Below are 18,831 nucleotides of genomic sequence, written 5' to 3'. Positions count from 1 at the left end.
GAACTGAGGGTGTAGGAAGCGGGGGTTGGGGTGTGAAGCTTGATCTGGTTATATGCTGATGGGTAGCTTTAGCCACAGAAGCTTTAATATTTCCGAGTGCAGAGTGAGGAGGGAGAATTGGTGCCTCGCTGTGCAGACAGTATAGAACTCTCCAGCCGTAAATCGAGAAGGAAGTAATGCTTCCCTTTTGAAGGCTGCTTTGTAGACCAGTGCCATTTGATGTAACTGTTGCAGTAGGAACTAAACGGTTGCTAAAATGGTATATAATGTATAAAGATGGAAGTTAATAGCCAAGTCTTTTTATCTTGTAATGTATTTTAACAATGTTTATCAATCAATTCTTTTATTAATATCTTGGAATTGAGTTGGCAGCACAGCGCCTGCAAGGGAATGGTTTTGGTTATCTTGCATGTGGGGCAATTGTGTGTAAACTATTTTGCTGCTGTCCCGGTTTCTTCCAATTATAAATCTGGAATTGGAGACTAAGATATCTAATGGAGCTGAAGGTTGAATATGGTATGTTCACTAGTTTTAATACTAGCGATCTGGAGATAAATATTGCACTGTTTAGTCTCCATCATGTAAAGTAACATCGATCAAATGAACTGAGTTTACTGCACAACTATGTTGCAGCACACCTGGCAATTTCATCATATGATTTGGTTTATTTTTTTCTTCTCAAACTTGGCTTGTATGAAGTAAGTATTTTTTCCAATTAAATGTCATATTGGATATGTTGGCAATATATTGATGGGCATGTGATAGCAATATCGATGACTATTCTTATTTTTGTAATTTTTTTTTAATTTGTGGATGTTAATGTTGTAAAAGTGTGTTGATCAAACTAAAAACAAGGTTTTGAAATTAAAAACATATATATATATCTTTGTGTACATTAAAACAGTCTGGTTTTCCTGACCAGTTTTGCGTGTTTCTAAAGCACGGACTAGGTGTACTAATGTGGTTTAGATTAAATTCTTCTTGGAAAAGACTGTAGCCTTTTTATCTGCCTGACGATTGGGTATGGAAGAGCTTAGGAGTGCTTCCTTGTCCCTGCAGTGCAAAGGCAGTTGCTATATATGTTCCGTTTCTCATTCAATCATGCTGCCCCTAGTGGTGCGGCCATACAGGCTGCTGCACGAGTACAGACGCCATGTAGCTTCCGCCTCGTCCCAGGACGAAGTACTTTATCTGCTTTTTTAGCACTACGTAGCCTTTTCAGACTCTTCTTTGTCATGACTCATGACCTGGAGCCGCTGGTTCTACTTTGTCCTGTCCCCTCCATGCTTATGGACAGTCACCTGCCTGGGTCCAGCGCATGTTGCACAAAAGCCTTACTTTATACAAAAAAATAAGCAGGGCGAATGTGCAACCATGCACCGGATAAACTACTTTGCATATAGTCTCCTCCAGCCATCTTCAACTCTCCTCGCATTGAGTGGGTTTGGCATACTGCATGCTAGCTGCACATAACCACGTGTTGCTTCATTTTCTCATATCTCCTCCGCTTATGGCCCACTCCGCGGGTTCAAAATTGTGCTTTCTGTTGCAATTTTTTTCTGCCTCACACCCATTTTCGAATCGGAGTGTCTCAAGCCAGAACACACCCCTAGGATCACTCCATTTTCATGGCAGTTTATCTTTTTGATTCTACTGGATATGCGCCAGGAACCCAGTATAGCATAGCGAATTAATTGCATCAAAATGGAGTCCTGATCCCCCTTTCTGAGCATCCCGGTTGGGTGAGTAGCTTCCTACAGGTTCCTGCTGGATGAGTTCTGTGAACACTCCTTACTGTTCAGATATAAATATTAAGTTTCCCCGTTGCATTACTTCTCAAAGATTGAAAAGCCTGTCACTGGGTCTTGCCACAATTTGGCAGTGTTGTATCAGTCTAAGCACATGATCACACAAAGGATGCTGCCTGATCAGAGAGATTTAAGGAGCCTATATGTAAACTAGCAGGGCCTTCCTGCTCAGGCAGGTTTCCTGTTGACTCTCTATCACCGGATGTCCTTCCAGCTATGCATTCTATGCAAATTGAAAGATGGGGAATTCTCACACGTGGCATGATAATGGAAGCTAAAGATCTAGAAGATGGCTGTAGCTCCTGTGAGCAAGATGACTGAGGGTAAAATATGACCAAATTGAGAAGAAATTGTCGGGACTCAGGCTACTGGCTACACCTGTTGTCGACTGCCTATGCTCAGGGCCAGCTCCTTCCTCTACTGCTCCGCTGCCCTGGTCATCTCTTTGGGTAGAGAAGATACTAGACATCTTGGGGAAGAATTTCTACCTGATGAGTGCTGTACATTTGCAGCACACTAACGGCAGTGCATTGTCTGTCTGCAATCTAAAAGTAGGAGATGGAGGTCTTCTGTAAGCTGAAGTATGAAATATGAAAAAAACAGGTCCTGGCAGTGCTATCTGATGCATGTGAAGTGACATGTTATGCAGGTGGCACCGACTAGGCATGTCAGGCACAGCTGCCTGAGGCATGTATCTCGGGCTAGATAGGACTGAATGTTTGAAGCCCCCACGCTGTTTCAAGAGGTGCAGGAAAGTGAGTGTTGCCTATTGATGGCTTCAGCCTTTCCAATCCCTTCATGGATGGTCGTCAATATAAATGGCAAAAACCCTTACAACAAAATCTTTGACTATAACGAGGCTGGTTCAGAAGAGCGACCAGTCATTGCCCTCCAGGGATTCCATTCCTGATCACCAGAATTCCCCTTTAAGTAGTTGTGCTTCTATGGCTGGGCATTCCCCTGCTGCTGTCTGCAACCAAAAGGCAACCTAATTTTCTACTCTCCACCGCTTGCAGTGCATTAAGAGAAACTATACGCACTCATCCACTTAGATCTCCTGGCTCCAGTTTAGGTTAACGGACTCCTTCTCTCCTACACAAACTACTTCCAACAACCTGGCAATCCAATGCTGGTGCTGTTTTGGTTTGTTGCAAACTTGGTCTATAGGTCTTAGGCCTGGATTCCATGTTTGGGTTTCTTGCTACCATACCTTCTGGGTCCCCTAAGCTATCAATGACTTACTTGGTTTTTCATTTTCTTTTGTGGCCATGGGAACTTCTGATGCCCCTTTTTCTCGTGTGCGCACCTTGATTACCAGTGCAGGCGTGTATTTGAAGCACCCCATTTTAGTCCCAAGAGGATTTGGTCACCCTGTTGTGGAGTAGGGCGGTGGCCGCTGGGATTTATTTTTGTCATCGTTGGGGGTGTGTAGCCCCCTTTTTACTGCAGTAGTTGCCCAATATGTTGGTGTGGTATTCATTAGGTCACTACTTTTTAATTTATTGTAATGTTGTTTTTTGTCCTGCTCCTGGCTATTTAATTTGGGCCTCTCCTTTGATCTTGCGCAGTGCGGCCAATATGGAAGTTGTGGACTCTGGATGAAGTTAGAGGCACACACCTGTGTGACACACACTGGTTTGAAGGCCGCTAGACTTTCGGGTCAGCCTTCTGTGTTGGTGGGCCAGTGTGTTTGGGGTGGTTTATGCCCAGATGATTGGCTGGCCAACAAAACCTTTTGTGTGCTTCCCCCTGGTTTGATTGAAGGGTTAGCTTTGCCCAGTAGAGTTATGTCAACCCACGGGTCATGGTGGCAAGCTCAATAAACTCCTACATTTTTTATTTAATGTGATACATTTAGTTAAACTTTACACTTGTAACAATCCAATTAATAAAATTGGTAAAACAAATAAATATAATAATCAATCTTACCTAAAACCTAGTACACATCCTAAAATATGCCAACTTGATTAACAAAAGTAAAAACATTGTTCAAAGTAAAATACATTATTCAAAGTGTCTGATCTTTAAAGTTATTGCATCGTAATAACCTACAAAATTCCTTGGTTGAGCAGAAACTACAAATTGAGGAAATATTGATCAGATCTTAATGTCCAATATTTTTTCTATCCTAAAAAAAATGTTATATAGGGCAGTCAAGACCCGAATACTCAGTTTACACAGTGGTGCCAAAATAGTGAATCTGAGATTGTTGCCAGATCATGAGTGTTTTGCAATGTGGTAGTGAATTACATCCCTCATCTGAAAACGCTGTCAGTACATGTTGGGCTGACTCCAACGTATTGACTACTTTACACAATCGGCAGGTACGTTGTTCCAAAGGAATCTGCTCTCATCTACCCATGACCAAGAGTCGGGAGCTGGTCAATCCTGCATAGGAGTATGAAGCGTCGCAGCCTTTTGGAGGGGCACCAGTTCAGGTAGTCTTGCGGTTTCATAAAAGAATAGAGCCTAAATTGTACAAATGTATAGCTTTTCAATGAGTTGAAGTGGGCAAAATTCTCCAGCCAATCCCACATTTTGACTCGTTTATCAAGAGCATTCTGAACCTGCTTAGAGTAGCCCCCTCCTTGCCAGGACCATCCTATCTCTGCAAGATATTTTGTCATTATGACAGATGGTGAGCGGGTGTTTTGCTTCTTACTTAGTTCTTGGTTGATTGTTATTAGCAGAGGATTAGTTGTGCCACAGCGCATTTTCAGGGATAACCCAGATCTTTTTCATCACAATAGCTTTCAATGAAGGTATTCCCAATTCCAACCGGATAATTGCCATGGGGGTTCCTGGTGCTAGGCCCAATACCTGCCGTCAGAATTTCCCCTCAATGACCTGGAGCCAGCTAAGATCAAGATCAAATGGCGCTTCTAGCCCATATGTCATCATGGGGACAAATACCTGCAGATAGAGTTGGCGGGTGCCCCAAAGCGTAAATCTTCCTTGTGTGTAAAGCTAGCAAATAACGCTGTGACCTGCATTGCGCGCGTACACCGGGAGTGTATACATGCCACATATTCCCCTTTAGGTTCAAAGTCAATACCCAAATATCAATATTGTGGCGCGTAAGGGATTATATCTACCGTGAGATTAAAGCGAGTTGTCCTTTTGCTGGCGAATCGCAAAAGCTTAGTTTTATCTAGGTTAATAATGAGACCATTACATTTGGCGTAATCCCACAGAGCCATGGCCGATCTACGCAGACCACTGATCGTATGGTCAAAAATGACCAAGTCGTCTGCGTATGCCAAGTCAGAACAAGCCCCCTCCTCAATTTTAGGAGGGCAATTAGGAGCGGCAGCTATGGCCTCGAATGTCATGGACATAAAGATTGTATATCAGAGGTGCAGTCACAAAGCCCTGTTTCACCCCCCTTTTCTGTTGCACTTTCAGTCAGATGTCCCTCTTAAATTTCAACCTGACTGAGGTGTTATAGTGCAACAGTCTGAGGTAGTACAGAATGCCAACAGGGAAGCCTAGGGCGGTAAGTTTAGCCCAAAGGCGTTCTCTAGGGACCATATCAAATGCTGCTTTAAAGTCGATATATATAGCGCATAGAGCGGAGGTTCACCCCTAGTGCGGGCTCTCGATCTTAAGTTCATAACCACAAGATTATGGCTTGTTGAATACCCTTTCCTGAATCCACATTGGAACTTGGATAAAATATCGGCCTCATTCACCCAAGACTACTACTTCTCAAGTAGTAAAGAGGCAAACATTTTACCTGTAGTATCCAACATGGAGAGCAACCGATAATTATTAGGATCCAGCCGATTATCCTTTTTGAAGACCGGAATCAATACGGCAGTCTCCCATGTGCTCTGTATAGACCCCTGGGCTATTATCTTCTCAAATAATATAGCCAACAGACTCGCCCAGAACTCGGGCTGATTTTTAATGACTGTTGGCTAGACCATTAGGTCCCGGTGCTCTAGAGGATTTGAATCTTAATTTTATTAATTATAGCCTCATATGATATATCAAAGGGTTTGATGGGTGCTAAAGCTATTTGGGGCAATTATACCCTCTCTGTAAGACAGCATTGCGATTCTCTTTTTTTTTTTTTAAAGAAATGTACCCAATCCTCCGCTTTAATAGGATTAACCAATTGGCCCTTGACTGACTCCCTAGCTTCCCCAAGGAGTGACCAGATACTACGGTCATTTTTGGAGCAGATGGTCTGCACTAATTTCTGTTGAGCCAGTGTTTTTTCAGCATATCTTATGTTTTTGATATTTGTTCTCTATTTGTTTTTGATTTTCCTCACCACACCACCTAGTTCTTCAGATGGGCCCAGCTTTTTCCTAGCAATGTGCAGCTCCCTTCTCAGGTCCCTCTTGGCATCCTAATCTTATTGAAAAGGGTACGCCCTCCCACTGGTCTAATCATACTCATAGTTGGAACCGTGGCATGTGTATAAGAGGACACCTTTATCCAGTTTTCTATTGATTGAATGGACATGCATTTGAAATCGGGCCATTTGTCAGCCTCGAGTGCCAATGAGGCCAAGCTTATGTTTCTGGCAGACCATCTTATGGTTGAGCTTACTTTATTTACCTGTACTGTGCCTATGTTGCTCTTTTCAGGCACTACTTGTTTGATGTTTAATGTGGTACAAAGAGCAGAATGATCACTACATTTGTTTGCTGATACAATCATATCAACATCAAGCAGCATTTTAGAGCACATGAACATGTAATCGAGTATGCTACAATACAACCCATTTGACCAGGTATGTTTCCCTGGGTGCTCACTGATAGTTTAACCATTCAACATTTCCAGGTCCCATTCGTCGAAAAGCTAGCGCCAACGTGGCCCCTCCATGTCAGATTGAGTATGAGTCGGAAGACGTTTCTCTCTCAATTTAGGATTTTGAGATTCTCCAGCATGGGGTCTGGCATGGATTCACATGCTCATGAATATTCCCCGTCGTCAGGCTGGGAATCCTCGGTAAAGAAAAAACCAGTATCAGTTTCGTTTCTGATCTGTCTTTCGTAGTAATAACCAATCACTGGTCTCTGCGTCATACTGACCACAGCCAATGACTGCCCTCTACCTAAGCACCGCCTCCGGCAGCCATCTTCAGATTTTTACCGCACGTTCATGTGTTGGGATCCTCGTGCTATTGCTCTCGAGCGTTAGTGCTATTTTTCGCGCTTTTTCACAAAAAAACTTCGATTCTTTCGGTCAAAAGAGCCTCAAGCTCCACCGATCCTACATCCGATCTACGGGGACCCGTGTCGGATTCATCTGTGCCCCTCAAGGGTGAAGATTTCGTCGAGCTACACTTCGGAGGACTCCAGAAGCTTCTCGGGCCCGATCTCGGAGATGGCCCAGGAGAAGGGAAGCTCGACGCCCGGAAAGCTGTTCAGGGTCTGCCCTGGATGCCAGCTGCAGAACGTCTTCAAGGAGGACGAACACTCTTTCTGCCTTTACTGCCTTCATGAGGACAAGACGCACGTGGAGAAGGACTGTGCGTTTTGCGGCAACATGTCGGAACGGACCATGAAGGACCGCCATCAACGTCTCGCCAACTGGCTGGAGGGTAAGAGCCCGTCTGGCGAGAAGAAGAAATCCGAGCGGTCTTCTAAGACCTTTGAGGGCGCCCCGGCGACGGGGGCCCAGCATAAGGCCAAGCACCGCGAGTCCGCTGGCACCGGGAGCGCCGAACGGTCGGGCTCTACGGGCGCCAGGCAGGGCGCACCCTCCCCGGCACCATCAACCACGAGCCAACGCTCTGGGTCGGGTAAGAGGAAGGCCGAGCACCCGGCGAAGCTCCTGGAGAGGCCCCGGTCGAGCTCTAAGGCAGAGGAGGAGCGTGGCAGTGCCCCCTCCCTCAAGGATAAGGCGGTGAGCGCACCTAAGGTGGTGAAGGCCTTGATCCATCCGACCAAGCCCTCTATCGAAACGGTCGCGGCGGCCCTGGCTCAGCCTGTGGTGGCTGCACCAGTGGTGGCGACCTCAGGGCCCAGAATCTCCCTGCCTCCTCGGAGGGAGTCTTCCTTTGTGCCCATCGATAGGACCCCCGTGAAACCCTCCGTGGGGAAGAAGAAGGGGGGGCATGGCGTCGTCGTAGATTCGGCCTCAACCTCAGAAGAGGAACTGATCGAGGTCTTAAGCCACGGCCTAGGCGTGGAAGAAGGCCAGCCCGTCGGAATGGACCCCGACGCAGGTGACGACGACGACATCGTCGAGGATACCGACGGGGCCCCTGCTCGCCCGTAGGATTCCCCTCTGCCAGCGCCGCAAGACAACTCGGCGGCCATTTTGTTGGCCATACAGTCCTTATGCTCCGAGATAAGGACGAGGCTACCGTTACCGACGGAGGAACCTCTCCCGTCGGGGGATCCAGAACCGGGACCTTCTGGTGTTCCCCCTACCAAGAAAAGAAGGATCCATCCACCACCTCCTTTTCAACCGTCGCGCCCCGTCCAGCCCTCCTCCCCGTCCACCCGAGGGGATGATACGGGGACTGACACGGCAGCGACGGGTACGGACGACGAGGCATACGACGAGGATTTTCCGTCGTCGCCTCCCACCAGGGCTTTTCCGCCCGACGAGATCGGATCTTTCCACTCCATGATCTCCAGGGCTTCCGAGCTTTTCCAACTCTGCCCTGAGGAGAAGAAAAAGGAAGGCTTCCTTTATCAGCGGCGCGAGGCAAAGAGGAAGACGGTCCTCGCAGTGCCTCTGTTGGACGACATTTGGGATGAGGGCCTTTCCCTCCTCAAGAACCCTTCCACGACGCCAGCGAGAAGAGACCGGTACGAGAAAAAGTACCGGGTCCCGGACACGGCCCCCCTATGCCTCCGGGCGCAGCCTACCCCGGACTCCGTCGTCTCCGCGGCAGCCAGGAAGAAAGCGGGGGGGGGTGCGGCCTCCACGTCGACTTCCCCGCCGGACGGCGAGGGAAAGAAATTGGATGCTATGGGACGTAGAGTCATCTCGTCGGCAGCGACGACGATTAAAGCGGCCAACGCCTTGGCTATCGTGGCCCGCTACGACAGGGAGCTCTGGTACAAGATGGCTCCCCTGCTGGATTTTCTGCCGGACGACAAGAGGGCGGAGGCCCTTGAGATCCTGCAGGAAGGTGAGGTGGCTTCGGACCACGCCATCACCGTGGCGACGGACATCGCCGACACTGGGTGCCGCCAGCTGGGCAACGGCGTTTGCCTTCGACGTCGTGGATGGCTCAAAGCTACGGACTTTCGGCAGGACGTCCAGACCAGAGTCCTGGACATGCCTTTCGACGGGAACAACCTGTTTGGGAAGACAGTGGACGATTCCCTTCAGGCCATCAAGGCTGACACTGAGACGGCCCGGGCCCTTGGAGTCCTGCAGCAACGACGAACGCCCTTTCGGAGCGGCGGAGGCAAGGGCGCCTCCAAAGGTTCCGGCGGCGGTTTCGCTTCCTACCGTCAAGCGGCCCGCTCGTCGTCGCAAGAGGCCTACAGAGGACGAGGCAAGTCTAGCGGACCCCGCCGTCGTCGCCAAGGAGGTCAAGGCGGCAAGGCCGCGTCCAAGCAGGATTGAACCGGCCGTGGGGTCGGGCCCCCACCGAAGCACCCCGGTGGGAGGCCGGCTGGCGGGCTTCGTCAGCGTGTGGGAGTCCATCTCCACCGACCGTTGGGTGCTGGACGCCCTGGCCCGGGGCCACGCGCTCGAATTTCAAAGAAGGTGCCCGCGCGTCCCCCCCGTGGCCAGGAAAGAACTTCACGTCCCTCAACTTCTCCTGGAGGTAAAGGCGATGCTCAGAAAGGGCGCCATCGAACTCGTCCCAAAGAGGCTTCGGGGCTTCGTGGCTCCGGAGTCTACTCGCGATACTTCCTCGTGAAGAAGAAGACGGGAGGATGGCGCCCCATCCTGGACCTGCGACGTCTGAACAAGTTCATCAAGGCGCAGAAGTTCCGGATGGTCACCCTCCAGCACGTCCTGGGTCAGCTGGAGGAAGGAGACTTCCTATCGTCGTTGGATTTGGAGGATGCCTACTTCCACATTCCCATCCTAAAGGGGCACCGAAAATTCCTCAGATTCGTGGTCCAAGGGCGTCATTACCAGTTCAAAGCCCTTCCCTTCGGACTACGGTCGGCACCCAGGGTATTCACCAAGTGCCTCGCACCGGTGGCGGCGCAGCTGCGCCGCGAGGGGATTCACGTCTACCCCTACCTGGACGACTGGCTCATCCGCGCCAAGACGAGGGAGCTCGCCGTGGTCCACACGGCAAGGACCGTCCAACTCCGCACGGACCTGGGATTCTCCGTGAACTACCCCAAATCCCACCTGGTGCCCGCGCAAGTCGCACTGTTTCGGGGAGCGAGGCTCGACACAGTGTCCCTTCTGGCCTCCCCGTCGGAGGAGAGGACCAGGACCATCTTGGGCAAGGTGCAACGGATGTTGGTGGCCGACGCGGCCAAAGTGAGGTCCATCAAGTCCCTCCTCGGGATGATGTCTTCCTGCATCTACCTCATTCCCATGTGCAGGCTCCGGATGCGCCCGTTGCAAGAATTCCTGGATGCGCGCTGGATCCAGACGACGGGCAGCTTCGAGGAAAGGATCAAGCTCGACGAGAGTTTCCGACGAGCGATACGGTGGTGGGGCACCCGCGCGCATCTGACGGCGGGCATGGACTTCCAGACCCCAGCCCACCAGGTGACTGTGACCACGGATGCCTCCCTAGAAGGGTGGGGAGCGCACACCGAAAATCTGCACGCAAGGGGACTCTGGCTCCCGACGGAGAAGTCCCTGCATATCAACGTCCTGGAGCTCCGTGCAGTGTTTTGGGCCCTCAGGTCCTTCCTTCCGTCCCTCAAGGGCAAGGTGGTGAGGATCTTCACCGACAACACCACCACCATGTTTTACATCAGAAAACAGGGCGGAACCAGGTCCCCAGTGCTGTCCAAGGAGGCGCAGGACCTGTGGCATTGGGCCGTCGCCCAAGGGATTCTTCTGGTGCCGTTTCATCTGGCAGGGATAAAAAACACCATCGCCGACTCACTCAGCAGGGAGCTGCGCTCGTGCCACGAGTGGGAACTACGGCAGGATCTGGTGGATCGCCTCTTCCGACGGTGGGGCACACCCCAGATCGACCTGTTCGCGACGGCGACGAACACCAAGTGCCGGAGGTTCGCCAGCAGGTTTCCCCAGACGAGGAGCATGGGCGATGCTTTCTCGTTCCCCTGGGAGGGCCTGTTCCTCTACGCGTTCCCTCCCTTGCCTCTGCTAATCCGGCTCGTCAACCAGCTCAAGAGGTCACAGTGCAGGATGATCCTCGTCGCACCTGCGTGACCGAGGCAGATATGGTTCCCGGACCTTCTGGTCTTGTCAGCGTCCCCGCCGATCAAGCTGCCGGCGGACGCGGATCTACTCTCCAGGGAAGGAGGCGCCATCCTCCACCACGACCCGAAGTCGCTGAACTTGCAGGCCTGGCTCCTGCAGCGCTAGAGTTTGGAGGATACGACATACCGGCCGATTGCAGAGAGGTTCTTGCAAAGGCCAGGGCGTCCTCGACTCTTAAATGCTACGGACACAAATGGAAGAGGTTCTCTGTCTGGTGCCACGCACAGAAGATTAACCCTCTACGGATTACGGCTCCCCAAGTACTGCCGTACCTGCTGACGCTGGCCAAAGCTGGTCTGGCGCACGCGTCCATCAAGATTCATCTTGCTGCGATCTCCAGATACACCAGAACCACGGGCCGGACGTCCTTGTGGTCTCATCGTCTGGTGAAAGAGTTCATGAAGGGACTGTTCAGATCGTTCCCGCCGGTGAAGGCTCCGGCCCCGGCGTGGGAGCTCAACGTGGTGCTGACCAAGCTCATGGGACCTCCGTTCGAGCCTCTGCACTCGGCCCCGTTGAAGTTTCTATCGTGGAAAACAGCTTTTCTCGTGGCCATCACCTCCGCACGACGAGTGGGAGAGATCCAGGCCCTTTCCTGCAAGGCCCCGTACTTGACTTTCCACGACACGAGGGTAGTGCTCAGGACGCACCCCTCCTTCATGCCCAAGGTACCGTCAGACTTCCATCTCAACGAACCCTTGGTGTTACCTGTGTTCTTCCCGTCGCCTTCGTCGCCGGCTGAGAGGACTTTGCACTCGCTGGATGTAGCTAGAGCGCTGAAGTTCTACGTGGACCGCACGAAGGGTTTTCGGAAGACGTCACAACTCTTTGTGAACTTTGGACCTGTCAATCAGGGGAAGGCTCTCTCGAAGGCTTCCATCTCCAGATGGCTCTCCGGCTGTATCATGTACTGTCACCGGTTGGCAAACCGACCGCTGCCTGGCCGTCCGAGAGCCCATTCCACCAGAGCGATCGCAGCTACCACGGCGTTCCTATCTGGTGTGCCCCTGCTGGACATATGCAGGGCTGCTACGTGGAGGTCGACGCACACCTTCACGAAATTCTACTGCGTCGACCGGGATTCCAGGGAGGAGTCCAGGGTCGGCCAAGCAGTGCTGCGCAACCTGTTCGCCTGAGGTGAGCCTGGTGAGGAGGTAAGATGCTTAATGTTGAGTTAATGTGATGCTTATTGTTGAGCCTTTGCCACCTCCCGTGGTTGTGCATGTGTGTACTGCTATGTATTCTTTATTCATGAGCATGTGAATCCATGCCAGACCCCATGCTGGAGAAGGAACAAGTTACTTACCTGTAACTGTTGTTCTCCAGCATGGGTCTGGCATGGATTCACATGCGAACCCTCCCGCCTACCCCTCTGCGGCTCTTCACTTGGTCATACTGCCACTTCACGTGCTTCCAAATCTGAAGATGGCTGCCGGAGGCGGTGCTTAGGTAGAGGGCAGTCATTGGCTGTGGTCAGTATGACGCAGAGACCAGTGATTGGTTATTACTACGAAAGACCGATCAGAAACGAAACTGATACTGGTTTTTTCTTTACCGAGGATTCCCAGCCTGACGACGGGGAATATTCATGAGCATGTGAATCCATGCCAGACCCATGCTGGAGAACAACAGTTACAGGTAAGTAACTTGTTCCTTACTTCCCTCCCTCAGCTGATATGCGACAAAGTCGCCCACTACAATTACCGCTCCATTTCCAGGGAAGACTGACCAAGAGGCTAATAATTCATGAAGGGCTTCTTGTAAGGGTTCACTTATCAAGGTGTGGGGAGGATTATATAAATTTATTAATAAAAATGTCCCCCTTTTTAACCTTTGGACCATACTCGACCTCAACTGCCAGCAAATTGTCTTGACTACAGGAGATCTGCCTCAAGGTCAAATAGCTAGCCACTCCTATCAGAAGCCCTCCAAATGGTCTGCCTTTTTCGCCCCTTTTAGCAAAGGATTGATAGTTCGCATAACCATCAAGTAGAAGGATGTCCATTGCCCAAGTTTCTTGTAAGCAGATAAGGCTGTTTCACCACAAATTTTACGGATCCTTCCGGGGTCAATAAATGTGTAAATCCTCTACAGTTCCATGACCTTAATGACACATTTCAGTGGTTAGGTAACACCGCCGGGAGGGATTCCGCTAGCCATTTTAGGACCAACTGAACATCTGTAACTTCTACTTTCTTTCCTTTAGGAATAAAGGGGCACACCCCTGGGTTGACCGATCCACCTAATTCCTCATGTTCATCAGTGGGGTCAACTTCATCAAGATCTGCATCGATCTCAACATCCACAGCCTGTAATTCGTCACGAAATTTCCTGATCAACTGAGTGGTAGATAAAAACTTGTAATGCAGGGCAGAAATGCAGGAATTGGGGCCCTTAAGTGGCTCCACAAACTGGAAGTTGTCAGACTTCAGCACAAGTAGTTCCGGAACTGAATTCAGATGAATTAAGAACTCTGAGCGCGGTAGCCATCTGTGGTCGCAATTTTTATATAGGTTCTTGATCAAACAAATCCTGTTTCAGTAGGGTCACATCCAACCTTGGCTAATCTGGTAGGATTATTACTGGCAGTGGCCCTAACTGGCTGAAGTTCAGGTAGTGTACCCGGGCTCCTGGGCTGGGTGTCTACCACCTCTTGAACATAGTTCTCAAGTCGTTCCCATTCGTCAGCCTGTTCCTCTAATTCATCCAAGGAGGGTATTCTGCCTTCCTCTGCACTCACATCGACCCTTACTGGTTGGACCATCTCTACCGGCAGATCTTTGTTCTTGTCTTGATCAGTGATCATGAAGAAAATGTAGTTCCCATTAATAATAGGAACTCCCGTCCCCTGCACACCATTCAAAAGTGGAAAAAGATATTTTCCAAACAGATCTCAGTATTATTTTGTGATTTTCAAATAATCATTCTATCACTCTTTTTTAAGAATTTTTTTACCACAATCAACGTAAAAATACTTCGAAATTAGATTTCAGTCGACAGCTTTACACCTTTTGAATGATTGTTTTTTACTGATGATGTATATGACATAGATTTGTTATTTACTTTTGAGTTCACTTCACTCTAATAACTCCAGTTATACATATAACAAAAATTAGTTATTTTCAACAACATAACACAATTCAAATTAAAAAATGGCTCAACGCGTTTCGAGAGACTCAACTCTCTTCTTCAGGAGCAGCAATTCACTTTTTTTATAACCTTAATTACTTGTTTTTATGATTCTAGTAATTCATATTATCCAAGAAATGATAACTTAATCACCCTTTAACAAATGAACACTTCTTCAGCATTTTCTTGTGGCAACTATTCCATTGTGAATTGACGGAAACGTCATCCTTCTGTGTTGCCCAATGCGTTTTTGATTATCTATAAATAATATGATATATATATATATATATTATCCTCAATATAATGAAATGTTAAGTAATTATTTTTAGAAATGTGTAGTGTCTAATCCTACCTGTGTTCCTTTCCTCTCAACCTCCGGACAGATTAAGCCTCTTCCCAGTATTCAATTGCCATTCATATTGCAATGCCAAGTTCTGACATAGTATTGTGCTGGATGTCAAGTCACCTTCACGGTATTTAGATCTATCCCTTTGTATGTGTCCGTTTCCTCCCTGTATGTAAACAATAGTCTAAATCAGTACATATTCTCGCTTGCTCATATTTACGTATGTACAAGAAAGGATAAATAACTTCCTCTTTTTACCTGACACAGTAGCTGTGAGCCGCCGTCAACATTCCTTAGCTCAACGCTGTTATTCTCTGCTGTTGCTGTATCCCTGTGAAAGTCTCTATCTGTTAAGAATGTTCACTATCAGTATATTAAGCCTCCTGCGAACGAGGCGCTCAACATGTCCAAATTTCGATAGCAAATCGTTTTTATTTTACCTGCAATGGCTCTACCCGTTACCGCACTGATTCTTCTTCTTCTTTACACGTTAACCTGGTTGCCTAGTAACTAATTCTTTTGTACTCATGTGATCCAGTCACATGTTTCTTCGGCATTATGGGAGTCGTAGTTTAACTTCTCATTATATAATATGGTGTGAGCATTTACTCCAACACCCGTCGTTTTGGAAGGTGAGTATTATGATAGAAATCAACGTTGTGAAAAACGTTTTTCTGTATGTATCCACTATATCCGTTGGATTTTACACAATAACGGTGAGATCATTCCAATCTGTATCCCCGTTCATTGTCATATGTATTCACGTGATCTAGTCACATGATTCTGCGGAAATATGGGAGTTGTAGTTTTGCTCTTTATCCTTTTTTTCTTTTTAGCTTTTTTTCTTTTATTTCAGTGAGATGCAATCCTTTCTCTTTAACAACTAAACGTTGTGTAGAGAGTGATTATTGATGTATTTCTAGTATCTATGGAATGTTACTCTAAACCACGAGAATGGTCATGTTCCTGTGCGATGGTGCATTCTGGAGATCGAAGTCCCTATGAATGGTTGTCTTATCTGACTTATGTACGAAATATCTTAACTATGAACCATTAAGTGTACGTTTGGTTCGTGATATTATCCTTTATCTCCGGTGTTCTGGATCATCTTTCCATCAAGTCACAATGTAATTTACATTTTTTGTTGCTCCTCACTTCGGTCACATTGTTTTTTTGTATACATGTTCTCTACGGTCGTCCCCGTTCCTCATTATTCATTTTTTAGGGGGGACTAAATGCCTAAATCCTATAGATCTTTTCTTCATAGAAATGAACTTAAGCTGTATTCCTCATTCATTCCTCTCGGTTCAAGAGCATCTAGCTTATGAATCCAAAACATTTCTCTGCGTGTTAATATTTGTTCTAGATTGTAAAGAACAAACTATTATTCACATCTGTAGATTTCCTGAATACTGTTGTGTGTAATTTTCTTTGTTCTAGATATATCTCCACATCTAAGAAGTGGATTGATGGATTGCCTACTTCTAGGGTAAATTTAATGCGGTTATTGCATGTATTTAGATATTCAAAAAATGACTAACTCCTGCTTGGTTCCTTTCCAGATGGCAAATATATCAGCTATATATCGTCTCCACATGGCCAAATGATTCGACCATGTGGGGTGTTCCAGTATGTATTGAGTTTCAAAGTGAAACATGAAGATGTTAGCATATGCTGGGGCCATTGCTGACCCCATTGATGTACCGGATGTCTGTAAGTAATATTTACCTTGAAATCTGAAATAGTTGTTGTTCAATATTATTTTTGCTAATTCTATGGCAAATACTTTGTTCGCCGGAAAAAACTCTTGTTGCAGTAATATCCATTCCAAGGCTTCCAGTCCTTCTTCATGTGGGATTGATGTATATAACGATTGAGCATCTAGTGTAAATAAAATCCAATCGTCTTCAATTAGATTGTTGTTTAAGACATTCAAAAAATGTGTCGTGTCTCTCGTATGTGGAAGTGGTTTGTACAATTGGCTGGAGTAGTTTGTCCAAATATCTTGATAATGGGTCGAACACGCTCTCTGTGGCTGCTACAATTGGCCTAAAAGGAGGATTTTCAAGATTTTTGTAAACTTTAGGAAGTCCATAAAAAACTGGCAAAATAGGATTTTTATTAATCAAAAAGTCTTGTTTTTTCTGTTACCCACTCCTCTGCAGCTGCCTTATTCACTATTTCTTCCACCATCCTTTGAATTTCAGATGTGGGATCATGTATGTATTAATATCCTCAAGAAGAGTTAGACATCCTTGTTTGTATAAATTTTCATCCATTATCACAATTGCTCCGCCTTTATCTACAGGTTTGATTTCGATTGTCCTGTCATTTGGCAGTTCCCTCAAGATTCTCAATTGATGTTTCTGAAGATTTTGGCCTTTTATGTCCATATATTTAATAGATTTAAGGTCCTTTTTCATCTTCATTTCTCAAAGATCCAATGTGGTGTTTTTGACATTTGGACTAAATGTACTTTTGGCCTTCATTTCTAGGCTATCAAAAGTTACTGATCTTTCCTGCATTGGTGGTATTGAATCAAAAAACAGCTTCAGTTTCATCTTTCTGACAAACTTAAAAAGATTTACCTCTTCGTTGAAAAGATTTGTTTGATTTTTTGGTACAAAGGATAAACCTAGTCCCAGGAGATCCAGTTGTTTCGTAAATGTTTTGCTTGAAATATTTATGATCAACTTTGGGTTTTCTTTCTGCTTCTTAGGTTTCTTCCTTCCTCTTCGCGTTCGGCGTCTTCTAAAAAAAGGGGGTCCGGCAAGCTTCTCTGAATTTCTGGTATTGGAGTTGTAGAAACTGTTGTAATTCCCGATGTCGAGGGTACTCCTGTTGGTTGAGTAGGCCTATTCTCCCTTCCTTCACTCGATACATCACTTGATGGATCTGTGCTCTTACTTCCTCTTCTTGGTTTTTTTTGAAAAGGTGCTTGTTTCTCTTTGTTTTGAAACTGTTGATTCTGTTGATGATAATATTCCTGCCAAGTATACACTGTCTCTCGCATAATCCAAAGTATCTCTGCGGTATTTTCGGATCTTTCTTTGTTCGATGTCTTTCTTATAAGAGTCAAGTTTTTGATTGGTTAAGGCTAGAATGTTCGTGAGTTCCTCCACAGATGTTAGTGTCACTAGTTGTTCTTTCAATTCTGCTATTTCCGTGTCTAGTTTTGTTAATGACGCTGCAAGTTCTTCAATTGTTATAAGAATTAGGTCTAATGAACACTTATTAAGGATATGTTCCCATCTTGCTACAAAGTCCCTATTCTCTTTGCAGAGAGTCGGTTTCAGATATATTCTTAAACCTCTAGGGATTTTCTGGGATTTGTAGTATTCCGTTAAGGTAGTAGCGTGTAATTTTTGGGCAATCTCTCGTCTAATTAATTTCTCTAAATTATTAATTAATTTCTCTGGATTTTCTTGAGTGGATGTTTGCTTGCCTGTACTTTTGATTAAGCCTAATATTCGGCTTGCTTCTTCCTGTGAGAAAGCTAGCGTCTTTGCATGTTTTGTAGTTAATGCATTAATTTTTGAAAAGGACATATTATCCAAATGTCTTCTAGTCTGTCCTAATTCTGGTGGTCAGCACCCCAAACCAGAATTAGGACAGACTAGAAGACATTTGGATAATATGTCCTTTTAAAAAATTAATGCATTAACTACAAAACATGCAAAGACGCTAGCTTTCTCACAGGAAGAAGCAAGCCGAATATTAGGCTTAATCAAAAGAAAAGGCAAGCAAACATCCACTCAAGAAAATCCAGAGAAATTAATTAATAATTTAGAGAAATTAATTAGACGAGAAATTGCCCAAAAATTACACGCTACTACCTTAACGGAATACTACAAATCCCAGAAAATCCCTAGAGGTTTAAGAATATATCTGAAACCGACTCTCTGCAAAGAGAATAGTGACTTTGTAGCAAGATGGGAACATATCCTTAAGTGTTCATTAGACCTAATTCTTTTAACAATTGAAGAACTTGCAGCGTCATTAACAAAACTAGACACGGAAATAGCAGAATTGAAAGAACAACTAGTGACACTAACATCTGTGGAGGAACTCACGAACATTCTAGCCTTAACCAATCAAAAACTTGACTCTTATAAGAAAGACATCGAACAAAGAAAGATCCGAAAATACTGCAGAGATACTTTGGATTATGCGAGAGACATAGTGTATACTTGGCAGGAA

At 46.5% G+C, this 18,831-nt stretch overlaps 1 protein-coding gene across 2 annotated transcripts in view; it reads left to right on the top strand.

Moving 5' to 3' along the window:
- Positions 1-18,831, top strand: part of G2E3 (G2/M-phase specific E3 ubiquitin protein ligase) — a 950,771-nt gene that overhangs the window by 121,395 nt on the left and 810,545 nt on the right. The window lies entirely within an intron of this gene.

The sequence above is a fragment of the Ambystoma mexicanum genome, chromosome 14, assembly GCF_040938575.1.
Source record: "Ambystoma mexicanum isolate Mex_15411 chromosome 14, UKY_AmexF1_1, whole genome shotgun sequence".
Taxonomy (NCBI): Eukaryota; Metazoa; Chordata; class Amphibia; order Caudata; family Ambystomatidae; genus Ambystoma; species Ambystoma mexicanum.
This window is presented reverse-complemented; position numbering and strand designations above follow the sequence as displayed.